The following is a 19,914-nucleotide window of genomic DNA, read 5'->3' as shown; positions in this document are numbered from 1 at the left end:
CAATGGTCTTTTTTGCAGCTGCTCTCAAGTACAAAAGCCATAATACCCAAGGGGAAATCTATGTAGTCTGAAAGGCAATTTCTAGTTTAGGAAAGAATCAAAGGGATCTTCAGATGATATTAGATCTGAATAGTACAGAACCTGTCCTGCAAACTGAGGATAGGCTATAAACAGGAATTGTCTCCAACTTTCCAGAAGTTTTCACCGGTACCACAGGTGTTACAAAAAAGTTCAAAGCAGAAGATCCAGCTAAAAAACAAAGTGGTGCCTGTATAGCATAAAGTGTGAAACATACCAATTGCATTGAGACAACCAGTCAAAGAGGAGATTCTGAAACTATGCAAAGCAGAGATCATTGAACCAGTTGATTCATCAGAATGGGTTTCTCCTGACATTGTTGCCAGGAAGGCTAATCGTGCTATCTGCATGCGTGTGGACTTGAGCGTGCTAAACTCCAACGTGTTGTGGATTGTCATCCTCTACCCAACATCAACAAAATGCTGCTCACCTTGAAGGAGGCAAGAGTCTTTACAACCCTTGATTGATCCGCCGCTTACCTCCAGATCACCTTAATGGAAGAATCCCGCAAGTACACAGCTTTCATCACTCCAGAAGGTTTGTTCCAATTCAAGTGGATGCCATTTGGGTTAGTCTCTGCAGCATCCGTATTCCAGAGAATGATGCATGGGATCTTTGGAGAGACAAGGGGCGTTACTTACTTTCAAGATGACATTCTAGTTTATATGCAGTGTTGTTGTAGCTCTGTTGGTCCCAGGATATTAGAGAGACAAGGTGGGTGAGGTAATATCTGTTATTGGTCCAACTTCTGTTGGTGCAAGAGACAAGCTTTCGAGCTTCCTCAGACCAAGAAAAGAAAAGCTGGATATTACCTCACCTACCTTGCCATTCTAGTGTATGACAAAGATGTATCCAAACATGATGTCATCCTAAAATAGGTTCTAGAAAAGCTTTGGCCACAAGGACTTACCAACAGCAACAAGAAATGGCAATTCTGTACAATCTGACATATCTAGTACTCACATTCTCTCAGAATGGCATACAACCAAAAGAAGACCTAGTGAAAGCCATTCATGATTCACCAGAGCCTGACAACAAGGACTAATTTCAATCCTTCTTGGGATTGTGTGAATGCTATTCTATGTTTTTACAGCAATTTACTATAAAAGTAGTTCCTTTGAGTCATCACCTAAAAAGGATGTGAGGATTGAATGAGATGAAGTGTGCAAGAACAGCTTTAATGAGATAAAACATGCAATTTCCACCAGCCCAGCTCTTAGCCCTTTTGATTCTGAGAAGCACACAATTGTCACAACAGATGCTTGAGAGTATGCTGCTGTCTTGACTCAGCTAAAAAATGGACAAGAAGTCACTATTGCATTTGCCTCCAGAACCCTGACTCATCCAGAAAATTCCTATTCTGTCATTGAGAAAGAAGCTCTGGCATGTTTCTGGGCAGTAAGAACGTTCAGAACCTACCCGTGGAATAGGAGATTTATCTTAAGATCTGATCACAAACCTCTTTCAGTTTTCTTTACCACATGAGGCTCTGGATTAGCAGCACCAAGAATTGCCAAATGGGCCACCAAAGTAATGGACTTAGATTTCCAGACAGTATCTTGCAGGTGCCAAGAACACCACTGAAGATTGTCTGCTTGGCCTGCCCATACCTTATCATAAGGGTGCAATTGTGAACAATGATGAAGAGACTGTCTTTGCACAAATCTCTGCTGCAACTCAAGGAGTGATCACAGAATCAGAGTGAGCAACAGCCATGAGAGAAGACAAGGTACTTCAGGACCTAAAGCCTTATATAGTCAATGGGTGGCCTTATAAGATGAGGATGCCAGAACACTTGCAACCATATAGACACGTATCACAAGAACTGTCCCTTGTAAATGAATGCATTTTGAGAATTGGCCATTTTGTTGTGCCTACACGTCTGAGAGAATGATTGATCCACCCGGCACAAGAAGGACATCTCAGGAGGAGTCTAACTGAAAGACAACTGTGACAAGACTTCTAATGGCCAGGGATGGACAAGCAGGTTGAGGAAATAATAAAGAATTGCATGGCTTGTGCAAGTAGTTATAAGTCACGAAAACCTTCAGTATCCCTCTCACACCAGTTGACAATCCCAATTGTCCATGAAAGAAAACGGTTCTCGATATAATGGGATCATTTGAAGAAGATCAGTCTGTTATGTAAAGGTTTGTCATAGTAATGGTAGATGATCATTCAAAGTGGTAGGAAGTTACATTCACTGTAAAGGTTACCACTGAATTAATGATAAAAGTTCCTTTCACTGGTCTTCACTCAAGAAGGATTTCCCAAGAAATTGGTATCGGACAATGGAATGCAATTGACCTTTGCTGAAAAGCAACACTACCTCAATAGCAATGGTATCGAGCACAAACCATTTCTTTATACCATTGAGAGCCAATGGTCTAGTCAAGAGAATGAACAAACCATAGAAAGTTTTATGCAAAACACCGTTTGCTTACAGGACCACTACACACTCAACAACAAGAGTATTATCCTCTGAACTGTGTAAGAGGACGCAAGGCCAATGCACAACTTACTACCTGTCAAGGGCTTACATGTTCTCCTTTTTCAACCAAACCTTCCAATGAAACTATTCATGAATGTGTTAAGAACAAACAAGAGAAATACGAACAGGATGCAAATTGTAAGCCAGAGGATAAACCTCAAAAGTTTCAAATGGGAGATTTTGTTCATGTAAAGCTGCCATATAGAGTCAAAAGAAGACGTTAAAGACATTCATGCCCTATGCAGATAAGAGAAATCTGAGGAGATTCTGCTGTATTTAGGGTGACCGTATTTCCCTACGCTGAATACAGGTCACCTGGTAAAATTACTTGCATTCAAGCGAGTTCAACAGCAATCAATCAGAACTATGTAATATAAGTGTGCAAAGAAATGCTTTCTCCCCCATTTTGCTTCTTGCCTTCCACCACCAAATTCAGAATTCCACTGCCCCCAAACATACAGATCTGAGGTATAGAATGGTCAATAGTCAGTCCTGGATCCAAAAAGACACACTGCGTGTAACAACTATGAAAAGTTCCGGATTAGAGGTGTGTCAGCTAATTTTCACTAACATATTTCTCTACCATCCTGGGACAAACTTGCATGCAGGTCTCTTGGAAGAAAAAGTGTACCAATTACATTGTCTATCCCCCTTCTATTTTACGTGTTCTTTGCTCCAGAGTGCCATTTTTCTGCCACTTTTGTTTTCACGTCTCTCTCCCATGTCTTCCCCAGTCTTCATGTGTTGGCAAAACTAATTTTTATATTGCATTTTGGAAACGTTATCTGATTCACCAACACAAAATCCCTGTTGGGTGGGTATAATAAGTGTCCATTATAATCATCATCATCATCTCCATTTTACAGATAAGGAAATTAAGTCACAAAACATAAGTGATTTGATCAATGCCACAAAGGAAGTAAGTGTCAGAGCTGGAATTAAAACAGAAGAGCCCCTTGTGCTCAGTCCACTAGGCACTGATGCTTCTCATGCTATTGAGCTGTCTCTTCTTGTGGCAAAAGATTACATTAGATGCCAATGAATGGAGCCAGCTTCATTTCGGGCAGCCAACCATTGGTAGGGAAGCAATTTGTGGCAGCCTCTAGCTCCATCAGACATGTCTACATGGAAGGTGTAAATTCCAGATGGAGGAGACTAACCCACACTAGCTCAGATCAAGCTAGCACATTAAAATAGAAGTGTAGCCATAAGAGCACAAGTGGCAGGAGGGGATCATAGTTGGGACAGCTAGCCATACTCAGATGGGATCATACTCAGGGCAGCTAATCCCTGCCTCTATGGCTACATTTCTATTTTTAGTGCACTCGCTCAATCAGAGCTAGTGCTGACATGTCTCCTCAAGCTGGAATTTACACCTTCCCACTCTAGCATAGGCAGACCCAGGGTTTGGCTCTATGGGGAAAAGCTGGGTCACCTTCCATTTTACCCTATAATAAATCCAATTCAAATTCCTGTCCAGTTACAGTGACATTACCCATTTCAGCAAAGTGAGCGTAAAGGAAGTCTACAGAAAAACGTCTGGCTACAGCACAGAATCATTCCATGTCATGGACACCTCATAGCTGTCTCTAAAACTGCACAAGTTCAAGTGGAATTTTTCAAATCCAGTCTGTATGTTAAATTTCAGACCAGCATGAGGAAGCACACGGCGTGCAAGTGCATTTTATACTGGGGCAATATGAAATTAGAACAAAGAGTTAAATAGTATCCCTTCAAATTGTTAGTGCAAATAAATTAAATCCAGTGAAAACTTGGAAGATCTATGGGGAAAAGATGCCAAGATGTAAAGCAGGTACAGGCTACAACTGCTATAGGTAAGATTATAAAAGAGTACCAATTTCACATTTCATCCCCAAATTTCACTTTTTTCACATTTCATCCCAAAACATTTGCCTTTTGGGCTGAAATTTTCCACACGTACACTCTGACCAAAGGTGAGACTATCTATGCACCTAGCTTATAGTCATTTCATCTAAACCTCCCTATTCAGAACAGCACTTAAGCACATTCTTAAGTCCCGTAGACATCACTTTAGCATGGTTAACTTTGCACCTGTGGTTAGCTTTAAACATGTGCTTAAGTACTGTTCTGAATAAGGATGGACTTAACCACCGCCTACATACTTTCCTGAATTAGCCCCCGGAGACCATCTTTGGAGGGGGGCTAGTATCAGTGGTATATATGAGAAGGATAAAGCTGAAGACATGTCCAAGAAAAAACAACCCAGGCCACCAATGAGAGAGCAGGCAGAGAACACAAATGCAGACATGCTATTTATATATCTGTTGCAATAGCAAAGGATTTAAAGAACAGGAGTATAAATAATTTTCAGCAAAATAATGTTGTGCTTTCCTATAACTTTTACAGCCACTTTTGGCTTCCCAGCCCAGCACCTCTGTTTCCATTTATTAAAGGGACATGGTTAGGTTAACAGAAGTTACATTATAAAAATTAATTTCCTCTGAACTTCTTTAGCACTGCTCTTCCACATAACTCCAAGCACTTTACAGACATTAATGGATTACTCCTCACAATATCCCTGAGAAATAGACATGGGCTATTCTGTTTTACAGCTAGGGTCAGACAGTTGGAGCTTATCATCCCTGCAATGCTAACTAGAGTTTGCCTTTAAGTTGGGTCCTGTCCTACACAAACGGACTTAACCCAAGTGCATTGGTGCTTTTAATTCAAGTTGGCTGGCCTGTCAAAGGATATACCGGGGCAGTCAACAGGTGAACTGAGACCAAATCCAGACCACCAGATGCTTTTGAACAGACCATGACATCTTTTACTTATTAGTATCCTTATTATTTTTGTATTAATTTTCTCTGGAGTCTGGACCTTGACTATACCCTGACCAAGAAATTTGGACCTTGGCAAAAAACAATTGATTACCCTGATATAGGTTAAAACTGGAGTTAGCACATCTCATAAGCTATTAGCAACCCTGCAGTGTGGACACAGATTACCTCCACTTAGGTGCTGCTAGTCCTCCAATGCTTTCTCACAATTTCCTCCATGTGCCCAGAAAGGGAAAGAATTCATAGAGCAGCTCAGCTTACTGCAATGCAACCCCAAAAGCCTTAGGGTACACCTACACTTTGAGCTGGAGATGTAATTTCCAGCTCAAGGAGACATACCTGTGCTAGATTTGAGTGAGCTAGTGCAATAAAAATAGAGGTCTAGCCACTGTGGCATGAGCAGGAGGAGGAGCTAACTGCCCAGAGGAGGGTTCCCTCGGAGACCCCAGGTACGTACTTGGGCAGCTAGCCCCTCCGCCATGTGCACCCCCGTGGCTACTCATCTATTTTTAGCATGCTAGCTTGGTCTGAGCTCACCTGAGTATGTCTCCTCCAGCTGGCAATCACACCCGAGCTCAAAGTGTAGCTGTACCCTTAGTACCACACATGAAAGCATACAGTGCAAGCCATAGACACAGCAACTTGAGTGTTATTTTTCAGTGTAGCCCCTCTCACATGAGCTAGGCTAACTTGCGAGAAGCAACTTGAGTGTGGGTAACTAGAGTTTACTCTGCACTGAGGACATACATTAAGTGTCTTGTCCAAGGTCACGCGTAAGTCAGTGACAAAATCACTTATACAATTCAGACTCTTGAGCCATAGTTAGCTACTCTACCCACTAAATCACACTCCTCTGGAAATACAATTCCTGAGATCATTTAAAATTCTCCTAGTTTTAACAACTATTTAATTTTCACCATTTATGCTGCTTGAATACTTCATTTCTTTGACTCAGTTTGGACAAAACTGAGTAATCAGGTTGGCTTTTTCACACTGTATCTAGTCAGTTTCAATGCTATTTCTCATGTATTAGCAAGAGACTAAGGGAATGTCTATACGACCCGTCAGATTGGCGGGCAGCGATCAATCCAGTGGGGGTCGATTTATAGCATCTAGTGTAGACGCGATAAATCGACCCCCGAGCGCTCTCCCGTCGACTCCTGTTCTCCACCAGCGCAAGAGCCACAGGCAAAGTCAATGGGGGAGTGGCAGCAGTCGACTCACCGCAGTGAAGACACTGCGGTGAGTAGGTCTATGTACATCGACTTCAGCTACATTATTCACATAGCTGAAGTTGCATAAATTAGATCGATCCCCACCCCCAGTGTAGACCAGGCCTCAGATACAAGTATTTGGGTTTCAGACAGTGCACGAGGATGTTTAAATCCATAAAAGTACATCATTAAGGTTAAGATTTTGTCTCCATTATTTTTAGTAAAAGTCAAGGGCAGGTCGCGGGCAATAAACAAAAATTCACAGAAGCCCGTGACCTGTCTGTGACTTTTACTAAAAATAACGAAGAGCTGAAAGGGAGTAGGAAGGAGAGAATGACAGCACTACAGCCCCCTGTGGCAGCTCAAAGCTCCAGGGCCCCCATCACCCATGGCAAATTGGAGCTCCAGGGACCCCACCGCTCCTGGCTCAGGGCTGAAGATATAGAAAATGTCACCGAAGTCTCTGACAGTCACGGAATCCATGACTTCTGTGACCTCAGTGACAAAATCTTTTCCTTATGTATCGTAAAACAAAGCTTTTTAAAATGGCTATGGACATTTAAAAAATCTATTTCCTGACAATATTTGTTATTATTTACAGTAGTTCCTGGAGGCATCAACCAGGATGGGCAATATATATAGTATAAATATATTATACATACACACATACATATACACACACTATATACCTATATATAATAAATGACAAATGCTACCCAAAAGACCTTACAATCGAAGTCCCTGATCTTGCAAAGATTAACATCCATGCTTAATTTTACACATGTGAATAGCCATATTGAAATTATTGGGATTACTCACGTTCATAAAGTTAAGCATGTGCATAGGTCTTAGCAGAATCAGGGCCTGAAAAACAAAACAAAAAGAGGTGGGAGAGAAAAGTTGGAAGATTGTACTGAAATATTGTATTATATTTGTTGCACTGACTAGCAGTATGTACAATTCTTAGCCAAGCGGTGGTCAGTTGTGGTAGCCTATGTGGTCAGCCTACGAATTTTAGCATTTGCAGACCTTTTAAAAAATAACATCTTAAATCTATGGTCAAATTTACAGTACCTGACATTATCATCATCTTTTTTTAAAAATTACTACTGTTTGTTTACATACCAACAAGCCCTAAACCATGTGGGACTGGTGCTTTAAAATTATACCAAGTTTAAGATGAAGGTGGAAGTCATTATGGAGCTACAAATTGAAACAGGTTTTTTTATTACTTTTTCATTTTTAGTTGTGATGCCATCTTAGATTTTTAAATTTGTTACGTGATCAAAGTTGTTACTTTTTCTTTTTAATTGCCCTACCATTTTAATCCAACACTGAAAATATTCAGTTAATCACATCAGCTCTAATTCAAAACTGCTCTTGGAACAGGTGGTGTACAGCAGCAGAGAAAGCATTTCAGTTTAAAAAAAAGAAAAGGAGTACTTGTGGCACCTTAGAGACTAACCAATTTATTTGAGCATGAGCTTTCGTGAGCTACAGCTCACTTCATCGGATGCATACTGTGGAAACTGCAGAAGACATTATATACACAGAGACCATGAAACAATACCTCCTCCCACCCCACTCTCCTGCTGGTAATAGCTTATCTAAAGTGATCACTCTCCTTACAATGTGTATGATAATCAACCTGGATTTGTGCTGGAAATGGCCCAACTTGATTATCATACACATTGTAAGGAGAGTGATCACTTTAGATAAGCTATTACCAGCAGGAGAGTGGGGTGGGAAGAGGTATTGTTTCATGGTCTCTGTGTATATAATGTCTTCTGCAGTTTCCACAGTATGCATCCGATGAAGTGAGCTGTAGCTCACGAAAGCTGATGCTCAAATAAATTGGTTAGTCTCTAAGGTGCCACAAGTACTTCTTTTCTTTTTGCGAATACAGACTAACACAGCTGTTACTCTGAAACATTTCAGTTTAGTTGACTAATAAATATTTTCTCATTGACTCTACTTCTCCTTGGCATTACAGTATAAGAACATATCCAAGTAAAATAAAAATCAACAAAAATTGCTGCAGAAGTTCCATAGATTTTGAATCAGACCACCACAAAAGTCAGTTTTTTGGTAGATTTCTGTTGCCCCAGCCTTTTGCTAAGAAGTTACTGGTTAAAGTTGGACCTGGAAAGTGGGAGAGTAGAAAATAATTAAGGCTTTTGATATATGGTATTGATCATTGAAGAGGATATCATCAACTTGAGATCTAGTCAGTTTTAAAATAGGAGTTGTAAAGTGATTTCAGGTACTAGACTTGCCCATTTTTGTGGATTTAGAGTCAATTGTTCCTATTTTTAAAAATGTTTTTCTGTCACCTGTTGCTGTAAGAAAGGGGAAACAATGAACTGAGTACATAAAAAGAGCTGACAAATGCAGGACATAAACTAACTGTGGGGGAGGAGGTAGAAGAGAGAGAGAGAGAGAGACTGTTTTCCCCCCCTCTAATTTCTTTCAGTTATTTTAGGTGGTGTTTTTTTACCTACTGTTATAAATATCAGACAGTGTGATTTTTAAGATGATAATAACTCTTCAGTTCATATCACAGGAAAGAAAAAGGAATGAGTGAATATTTCCTATTGGGAAAGATCACAGAATGAAACCTAAAATATTGTTGGGCCCAATCCTGCAAATTCTTATTCACATGAGAACCTTTGCTCATTAAAAGGTTTCCACTGGAAAGGCACCAGACAACAGACTGAGGGAAAAGTAACAGAAAAGGGGACTGGATAAAGGAAGGAACTGTTCAGCAATGCGAACAGCATGGAATTTTGATAACTGGTGGACTGGAAAATGAGGAACCATTTACTATAGCCAATGAGTACAGCACAGTGAAGATACTAAATAACTTATTGCCTTGCAAATGTAATGTCAGACTTGAGAGAGGTATACAAGCTTGAGTAAAATGCAGTACAGTTTTTAGCTTTATTCTTTTCACCAAAGACTTTTCAAATAGGACCAGTGTATAACTGTAACATTCATTTATATTGAAACTTTCCTTTATACCTATGTATTACTTTAGATAGAATGCAATAAATTCCCACAGCGTAGAAGCCTTCCATTTCCATTTTGCTTTTGATAGTTTGTGTTTGGAACAGTCTTATAAACAAGACTTTTTATTTATTTCAGGACTCAGATTTACTAAACAAGAAATGTACACAATAACTAGCCAACCAAGGGCGTCATTATGGAATCTGTGCTGTATATTTGTTACCTAGGAAACGAACTAGAGCACTGGTACACTGTAATTTCTGTCTTGCGACAGAATTCTCCAGTCCTGTGGGTAAATAAAGTTCATAAATCAACCAATCAGCACCAAGGTCAAATAATTTAAGATGAAGCAGTCATTCTCCATGGGTCTTTTAAAAAGACAGAACTCTTTCAAGTTGCTTTGGGCTACTATGCAGATACATTAAGAAAACATTTAACTTCAGTTTTTGTTTTATTTAAAATATTTTTCATTACAAACGTGAACTGTGTAAAACTGTTTACAATTCATGCTCATTTACCTTTTCTTCCATATTCACCTCCCTCTACTTTGTTTTGCAAAAAAATCTCTAAGTGATAGCATTTGAAAGCAAAGCCTTGCACTCATCTTGAATTATCACTTGAATTATCAGATGTATAATAATCCTAGAGAGGATTAATTTCCATATATATTTCTTTGAAGTATTTTACAAACACTAGTTAATCTTCACAATGCCCTTGTGAATTGGGTAAATAAGTATTATTATCCCCATTTCACAGATGCAGGAAACTGAGTGACTCGCCCAAAGGATAAAAGAGAATCAGTGACAAAACTGTATTAGAATCTTCCTGGTTCCCCTTGGTGTGTTCAAAGCATCAGACCACAGACAACCATCTAGAGCAAAGCTAATGAGCATGCTGCAAGGTTAAGAGGTATATTGGACATGCCAAACAATCATATTGCTGAAACTCTCTGGTTTTCCATTCAGTTAAAATTAGTCACAACACTACTCATTTAAAACATTCAACTAAACTAACATCAAGATGAGATTTAAGGCACACTTTAATGAAGGTACAGTACATTTGATAACTGTCAAATGTGAAAGGCTAACAAAGTCAACTGAATTTTAACGCTCTGCAAACGCAGCCACAGTGAGCCATTATTTTGCAACTGTACAAAAAAGTATACATCATATATACAGTATATCCTCCCAAGAACTCAAATACAGGGAACTTCTTAGTGTATGCACATTGGAAGTTACAGTACTAATGTAGAATGCATTAATTGTAAGAGCATACAGGAGAAGATTAAAAGAGAGACCATTATCTATATATCTGCTCAGTAAAAATCAGCTATCAAGAGTAACCAAATAAAAAATGTTAAAGATGCTAGAAAGGTGTTACTGTTTTTCAACAAAATTTTGTTTAACTTGCAGAAATTCAGCTATTCTAAACAGAAAACAACGTCTATGTAATGCTGTTTAGCTGACAACTGGTTTTCTGTCACTGTTACAAAGAAGAACTACACTACATATCTCAGAAGAGCCTTAAACTGCACATAATTTAGCACAATCCATTATTCACCTGAACACTTTCCGTTAATATTTAGTTTATACAAATCTCTTTGTTAAGTCTTATCTCTATTGCTGGCAGGGTGTAAAGTATGTAAACAACTAACTCAATGTGTTAGTTTACTTTTTATAATACTTCAAAGGGCTGATAAACTTTAGCACAATATTGAAAAATATATTTTGCTTAAAGTCAAAAATAAGGAGGCGGCAGTCATAGAATATCAGGGTTGGAAGGGACCTCAGGAGGTCATCTAGTCCCATCCTCTGCTCAAAGCAGGACCAATCCCCAATTTTTGTCCCAGATCCCTAAATTGCCCCTCAAGGATTGAACTCACAACCCTGGGTTTAGCAGGCCAATGCTCTGGGTTTTAATCCAAGATGAGTGGCAGATTCATTGTAGGGGCCTGAGGAAGTCATAAGACTAGTTGTACTTTTGGCTTTAGAGTAACTGTAAAGTTAGGAAAAAGAAGGATTTAGATTATTATATATTTAAAAAAAAAATAAAACAAAAAAAAATCCAACAGATCTTACACCCAGTCAACATTTTCAAGATATTTTTGTTTTAAATATAAAAAAACCTTTAAGCACAATGAATGTCAAAGCGACGCAATTATTTTTGCACATTCTTGTATATATTAGCAAGTACACTCTAAGGGCTTGCTCCTGCTCCCATTAAGATCAGTAGAAAAACTCCAATTAAGCTTAATGATGCAAGCTCAAACCCTGACTATCTACAATTCTAACTGGTTTCAGAGTAGCAGCCGTGTTAGTCTGTATCTGCAAAAACAACAGGAGGACTTGTGGCACCTTAGAGACTAACAAATTTATTAGAGCATGAGCTTTCGTGAGCTACAGCTCACTTTATCAGTGCATCCGATGAAGTGGGCTGTAGCTCATGAAAGCTTATGCTCTAATAAATTTGTTAGTCTCTAAGGTGCCACAAGTTCTCCTGTTGTTTTTACAATTCTACAGCACAACTAATGCTGATAATATAACTGGGGGGGGGGGGGAGAGAAGAGAAGCAAGCATCTTATAATAAAAACTCTACTATTGAAATCCAACCTATATTTTTACCCATTGAATTGCCTATTGTCACTAATAACTCAGCTTGATTTTTTTAGGAAATAATATTAATTTTCATTTAGTGTTATTTAATATCCAGCTGAGTACAAGTGATATTTATAACCACTAACACCAGGGAGGAAGGTGAGTTTTAACATATACTAACTAGTCCTTTCTGATGGAAAGAGATTCTGTTTTTTTTAACTGCCGAAATTAAACCATAGAAGGCTCCATATATCTTTCCACTACAAAATGTTTCTTTGTTTTCCTTTGCTTGAGTGTCTTTCTGTACTTGCTTTACAATACTCTGGTTTCCTCTGTCACTCCTGATTTGTCTTTCTGACAAGCCAGGTTCAAGATGGGTTATGGTTTTAAACGCTTCTACAGCTTGTTCACTACCAACAATTGGATCTTTTGCATTTCCTGCAACAACGCCATTGCAATCATTCACAAGAGACGCTTCCAACGTTTGATATACAAGACTTACTACAAAAAGAGCATTGATTATAAAAGATTCTGCTTCTCAATAAGGGGGGGAGGGGGAAATCAAGCTATTTAAAGGTTGCGTCCACACAACCATACTTGCAACCACAAAGCTATACTAAAAGGGGATGGAGGGTTGATCAGCGTCTGCAAAACAACAGCTAAATCCAGTGCATCCTCTAATCGTTTCTGCATATGTTCAAGGTACCACAATCAGTATCAAGCTGTTTACCTAAACGCACTATATCTCTAGAGAGAAACTCTGTTTGCCCTATAAAAACACGTCCAGACGTTTCCCTCCTACGCAGATACCTCAGCCTCTATCTCTAAAGATGTACAGACAACACTTCGCTAAACTTTCGCTTCAACGAGCCACTTGTGTAAAGATGTCAGGTGGGGAGAGGGGGTTATTTTACATCCCAAATCCTAAAAGCAATGGCAAAAAAAAAAAAAAAAAAAAGGCAGAACTTTTGCTTCCAGAAGGAGCGCGTCAAATACAAAGATATAAAACCGATCCAAGCCATCCAAAAGCAAAGCCACCTCTGGGATCTGAGCTCTGAAATAACCTACACAGCTCAACTCCTGCAGCCTCCCGCCGGTTCCCCCAGCCAAACCCACCCCTGGGTGGGTTTCTTCCTTGACACCAAACACCAGCCCCTGTGCGCAGCCTCGCAGACAGAGACACCTCCTCCTCCTCCCCCGTTAGAAACCATAAATAACACACCGCGCGGGGAGCCCGCCAGCGCGCAGCAAAGAGGAGTAAGAGCGAGCGGGCCCCTTCCCCAGCGCGCGCCCGGCTCTGCCCTGCAGCACGCGCCACTGGGGGGCGTGGGAAACTCGGAGCTGGGGGGTGACTCTCCCCCCCCCGCCTTGATAGGGGCCAGGGGGTCAAAGAGAGCGGTTCGTTTCTGCAGCAAGAAGTAGAAGTAAAAAGGGAAATCAGCCCATTCTCTCCCTCTGCATGACCTGGTCTCTCAGACAGAGTGTCTGTCCCCCCACTACACAACCATTCCTCCCCGACACACACCGCCCCTCTCCACACAACCATTCCTCCCCGACACACACACACACCCCTCTCCACACAACCATTCCTCCCCGACACACACACACACCCCTCTCTCCACACAACCATTCCTCCCCGACACACACACACACCCCTCTCTCCACACAACCATTCCTCCCCCATACACATCTCTCCACACAACCATTCCTCCCCGACACACACCGCCCCTCTCCACACAACCATTCCTCCCCGACACACACCGCCCCTCTCCACACAACCATTCCTCCCCGACACACACACACACCCCTCTCTCCACACAACCATTCCTCCCCCATACACATCTCTCCACACAACCATTCCTCCCCGACACACACCGCCCCTCTCCACACAACCATTCCTCCCCGACACACACCGCCCCTCTCCACACAACCATTCCTCCCCGACACACACACACACCCCTCTCCACACAACCATTCCTCCCCGACACACACCACCCCTCTCCACACAACCATTCCTCCCCGACACACACCGCCCCTCTCCACACAACCATTCCTCCCCGACACACACACACACCCCTCTCCACACAACCATTCCTCCCCGACACACACACACACCCCTCTCCACACAACCATTCCTCCCCGACACACACACACACCCCTCTCCACACAACCATTCCTCCCCGACACACACACACACCCCTCTCCACACAACCATTCCTCCCCGACACACACACCGCCCCTCTCTCCACACAACCATTCCTCCCCGACACACACACCGCCCCTCTCCACACAACCATTCCTCCCCGACACACACCGCCCCTCTCTCCACACAACCATTCCTCCCCGACACACACACACACCCCTCTCTCCACACAACCATTCCTCCCCCATACACATCCCTCCACACAACCATTCCTCCCCAACACACACACCCCTCTCTCCACACAACCATTCCTCCCCGACACACACACCACCCCTCTCTCCACACAACCATTCCTCCCCGACACACACACCACCCCTCTCTCCACACAACCATTCCTCCCCGACACACACACCACCCCTCTCTCCACACAACCATTCCTCCCCGACACACACACCACCCCTCTCTCCACACAACCATTCCTCCCCGACACACACACCACCCCTCTCTCCACACAACCATTCCTCCCCGACACACACACCACCCCTCTCTCCACACAACCATTCCTCCCCGACACACACACCACCCCTCTCTCCACACAACCATTCCTCCCCGACACACACACCACCCCTCTCTCCACACAACCATTCCTCCCCGACACACACACCACCCCTCTCTCCACACAACCATTCCTCCCCGACACACACACCACCCCTCTCTCCACACAACCATTCCTCCCCGACACACACACCACCCCTCTCTCCACACAACCATTCCTCCCCGACACACACACCACCCCTCTCTCCACACAACCATTCCTCCCCGACACACACACCACCCCTCTCTCCACACAACCATTCCTCCCCGACACACACACCACCCCTCTCTCCACACAACCATTCCTCCCCGACACACACACCACCCCTCTCTCCACACAACCATTCCTCCCCGACACACACACCACCCCTCTCTCCACACAACCATTCCTCCCCGACACACACCACCCCTCTCTCCACACAACCATTCCTCCCCGACACACACCACCCCTCTCTCCACACAACCATTCCTCCCCGACACACACCACCCCTCTCTCCACACAACCATTCCTCCCCGACACACACCCCCCTCTCTCCACACAACCATTCCTCCCCGACACACACCCCCCTCTCTCCACACAACCATTCCTCCCCGACACACACCCCCCTCTCTCCACACAACCATTCCTCCCCGACACACACCCCCCTCTCTCCACACAACCATTCCTCCCCGACACACACACCGCCCCTCTCCACACAACCATTCCTCCCCGACACACACACCGCCCCTCTCCACACAACCATTCCTCCCCGACACACACCACCCCTCTCCACACAACCATTCCTCCCCGACACACACACCACCCCTCTCTCCACACAACCATTCCTCCCCGACACACACACCGCCCCTCTCCACACAACCATTCCTCCCCGACACACACACCGCCCCTCTCCACACAACCATTCCTCCCCGACACACACCACCCCTCTCCACACAACCATTCCTCCCCAACACACACACACACCCCTCTCTCCACACAACCATTCCTCCCCCATACACATCTCTCCACACAACCATTCCTCCCCCATACACATCCCTCCACACAACCATTCCTCCCCCATACACATCCCTCCACACAACCATTCCTCCCCAACACACACACACACCCCCCTCTCTCCACACAACCATTCCTCCCCAACACACACACACACACCCCTCTCTCCACACAACCATTCCTCCCCAACACACACACACACACCCCTCTCTCCACACAACCATTCCTCCCCAACACACACACACACACCCCTCTCTCCACACAACCATTCCTCCCCAACACACACACACACACCCCTCTCTCCACACAACCATTCCTCCCCAACACACACACACACACCCCTCTCTCCACACAACCATTCCTCCCCAACACACACACACACACACACACCCCTCTCTCCACACAACCATTCCTCCCCAATACAGTCTCTTCTCCTCACAACCCCATACCACCCTCTCAGCACACACCCCTTTCCACTCGACCGTTCCTCCCCAACACACACACACACCTCTGTACACAGCCAACCCCCTCCCAATACACACCTCACAGCCCAAGAGCTCCCCCCCCACACACACATAACACACTGCCATCCAAACAGGGGCACAAGAACTAGGGGATAAGAAAAGAAAGGGTGGGGTCAGCTGATTGATTTATGCCCTAAAAACTTTGTAAAAAAAAAAAAAAAAAAAAACCCAAAAGCGAAGAGGAAGAACTGATCGCTAATAAGTTGTCTAGTGTTGGCTTATTTGAATCATTTGGTTGATGCTCTCCTGACCCTCCTCCACTTACCCCCCCCCCCACACACACACACGCACTGTACATAACTTCTCCCCCCTACACCCCTCTCCGCCTTTCAACAGCCATCCTACCGCCCCCCCTCGCCCTCCAACGCAGGGGAAGACACTCTGTGTGCATAGGCGCACGCACGGATCTCCATCACCCCCACCCCCACCCCCCACCCCCACCCTCTCCCTAACTGCCCCCTGCACAAAGAGAGCGACACTGAGCACAGCGGTTTCCGAAGCGCCCTCCTTCCCCTGCACACAAAGAGAGAGACTGGGTGTCCCACGCCCGGCTGTCCCCCTCCTCCAGCGGCCACCTACCTGCAGGTGTCTGTCCATAGGAATGCGGGCGGGGGGGGGGAGGCTGTGGTCTATTCCCTCTATTGGCTGGGGCCGGCGGGAGGATATGGTGAGGGGGTGGCAGTGGGGAGGGGAAGGTGTCTCCCATCCCCCGGTCACTGGCTTCTCCCTCTGTCCTCCGCCACCCCCCACACTGTCTGTCTGCCTGCCTGTCTGTCTGTCGGGCGCGCGCGCGCCAGGCCACCCCCCCCCCTCCTCCGCCGCCCCCGCCCCCGCCCCCGCCCGCTGATATTCAATGCTCAGGGAGAGAGACACCGAGACACAGAGAGAGCTCGTATCAGCTACCGGAAATCGAAGCCCTGGTCATAAATATACCACAGGAAGTGTGCAATAACACACACACACACACACACACACAGAGCCCTGCCCTCGCCCCCCCCCCCCACACACACACACAGCTGCCAGCCCGGACTCTGCCTGCCGAAGGGGGTGGGGGTGGATAACAGGAAAGCCTCCGCAGTATAACAGTCTATCTACAGCCCCTGGGGGGCTGATCATGCGGAAAGGTGCGAGCTAGAAAGCCGCGTTCGGTGCCGCTGTGGCCCCCGGACAGCCTACCTGTGCACACTGCAGCCTATGGCGCGTGCCCTATTGCACGTATCACTGGGGGGGTGTGTACGCCGTGTGGACACGCTGTGCGCGGGGATACACGCCTAGATCTTAAACGTGTGTTTATAGGCACAGATATGTATCCTGTACATAACATCACACCTTCTGCATTGTACAGCAGCATGCATAGACCCCCACACTAAACGCACATATGGGGGGGGGTGTGTATAGATGCGCATATCCAGGATCGATACACACAATGTGTTATATACCACCTATACACACACACACACACATATATAGTGTACACACTCACGTAGCGTCTGTGTGTACGTGTATATCGACACAGATTTTATATTACACACGCGCGCACGGTTTAGGACACACACACACAGTTTGTATAGGACAACTGGACTGAAGGAGATTTTAAGACGCGCTCTCCCAAACTGTGAATTTCACTGAAATGCAAAAATCCCCCACCCCTCAGCCGGAGCCAGACACCGTTCACATGGTCCAGGTAGGAACTCCAACCCCCACCCCCAATGAGCTACCATTTAATGTTATTTTAGATTTATATTGTAAATATTGAATCATGCGATATGTGTCCCTAATTTAGGAACTTAAAGTGTTACTTAAAATGGGCTCCTAACAGCTAATTCCACCCCCCACCCAGGAAAACAACCCCCCCCCCGACCCCCTCGGATGTATTATTTTTAGACGGGGAGGAGGGACAAAGTTACAGAGATGAAAGCAGCTTGCATTTGGCGCTGGCTGTGATTGCTTTGTGCAGAAACTCCCCCTCCCCTGTGCCAGCCAGAGGGCTGTGGTGGTTAATATCTCATCCAGGAGGGAGAAAGATGGAGGAGCTGGAAGGAGAGGGAGGGAGCCTGTTATTCAATGGCGAGGCAATAAACAGCACTTTAAACACAATGTCAAGCAAATACCCGCCTTAGGACAGCTGTGAAATCTCTTCCCTTCCTCTGGGTCCAAGGAGAAGCAGCTGGGAACGCACGCGGGAGACACATCTGTGCCTCGCTCTTATTAAATTAAAGCAGCTCTGGCCATATTCTTTGCGGTTTTTATTTTGGGAGATTGGGGGGGGGGGGTTAAACAGGGATTAATTAAAGTGCTGGGCTAGTTCTCTCTCCCCAGTTGTGTTTGATGAGGCGGTGCTGCTGCTTGGTGGAGCTGCTGGAAATTGCACAGGAATCCTATCCTATCCTGTCCTTTCCTGGCTTTGGCTGTGGGAGGGTAAATGTTGTTGTTAAACTAAAGGAAAGAGTGAAGAAGAAAAAAATGGAGAGGGAAGAGAGGGGTGTGTGTAATCCTTTTAAAAAACAACAGTAGTTTTGACACATTTTAGCTTCCAAGGGCTAACCTTAACATTTACCTTGACCAAATAGTATATGTTAAAAATAAAGTTGCCTTGGCTACTCTAACCTGTTAAAAATACACCTTTTTCCTAGTGAAGACCAGGCCGGTGTGTGTGTGTAAAAGAAGCAGCATTTACTATAGCAGCCAAAGATGCAAACATGTATTTAACCAACATTTCTCAGCCTTCTTTGAATCCCTCTGCTAGATGACTGTACTCTGACCTCAGACATAGCAAGGCAGGCCTGGTCCTAACTTGGGTGTGCATATGCTTAACTTCAAGCAAGTGAGCCACTGAAGTCATTTGGACTACTCATGTGCTTAAAGTTAAGCATGTGCTTATGCTATGCTGAATCAAAACCAGGATGATGGAGGAAACTGTAAGTGGATACTGAAGGGAATTCTAAACCCTGCTCTGGAAAACCAACACAGGGTAGCATATGGCCCTGTCCAGTTCTATATTTGAAAATCATGTACAGCTACAAGGAGTATCATTCAAACATGGGGCTTTAATACAGCCACATAAGTATAGTTGTTTTAAAAAAAAGAAAATATAAAAAAAAACTAAAAAAAAACAAAAGAAGGAATGAAATAAAAAAGCAAGATTATTGCTGAAATTTTAAATGTATAAAAGTCAAGAGTGTCAAAGTTAAAGAGCCAGATTCTCAGCCGATGTAAATTGCAATTGTTCCAGAGGAGTTATGTTGATTTACACCAGCTCAGGTTCTGGCCCATAGTTCCCACAGCAGCTGCTACTTTGGCCATTGTATGTGTATATAACTATATATTATTAACATTTGTATATATGTGTGTGTGTGAGTGAAAAGATGTGTGTATAACATGTATGCACATATATATGCATACATATACATAACACTATATATCGTAAAAAAATACTCCGTATATGCAAGAAGCC

At 44.1% G+C, this 19,914-nt stretch overlaps 1 protein-coding gene across 8 annotated transcripts in view; it reads right to left on the bottom strand.

The window, feature by feature from the left end:
- KIAA1958 (KIAA1958 ortholog) overlaps nt 1-17,259 on the bottom strand; it is a 115,103-nt gene extending 97,844 nt beyond the window's left edge. For 2 of the 8 annotated variants that reach the window (XM_073345663.1, XM_073345653.1), the window contains exons 1-3: nt 17,040-17,258; nt 7,425-7,469; nt 509-691 (exon numbers count right to left, since the gene is read on the bottom strand). The gene's annotated coding sequence lies outside the window, so the exon portion shown is untranslated. Of the gene's footprint in view, nt 1-508; nt 692-3,207; nt 3,238-7,424; nt 7,470-9,834; nt 9,930-17,039 lie in introns of those variants that run through there. The other 6 variants (XM_073345656.1, XM_073345654.1, XM_073345655.1 and 3 more) reach the window with 6 other exon arrangements.
- Between the last annotated feature and the right edge of the window lie 2,655 nt (nt 17,260-19,914).

The sequence above is a fragment of the Lepidochelys kempii genome, chromosome 5 (genome assembly GCF_965140265.1).
Source record: "Lepidochelys kempii isolate rLepKem1 chromosome 5, rLepKem1.hap2, whole genome shotgun sequence".
Taxonomy (NCBI): Eukaryota; Metazoa; Chordata; order Testudines; family Cheloniidae; genus Lepidochelys; species Lepidochelys kempii.
This window is presented reverse-complemented; position numbering and strand designations above follow the sequence as displayed.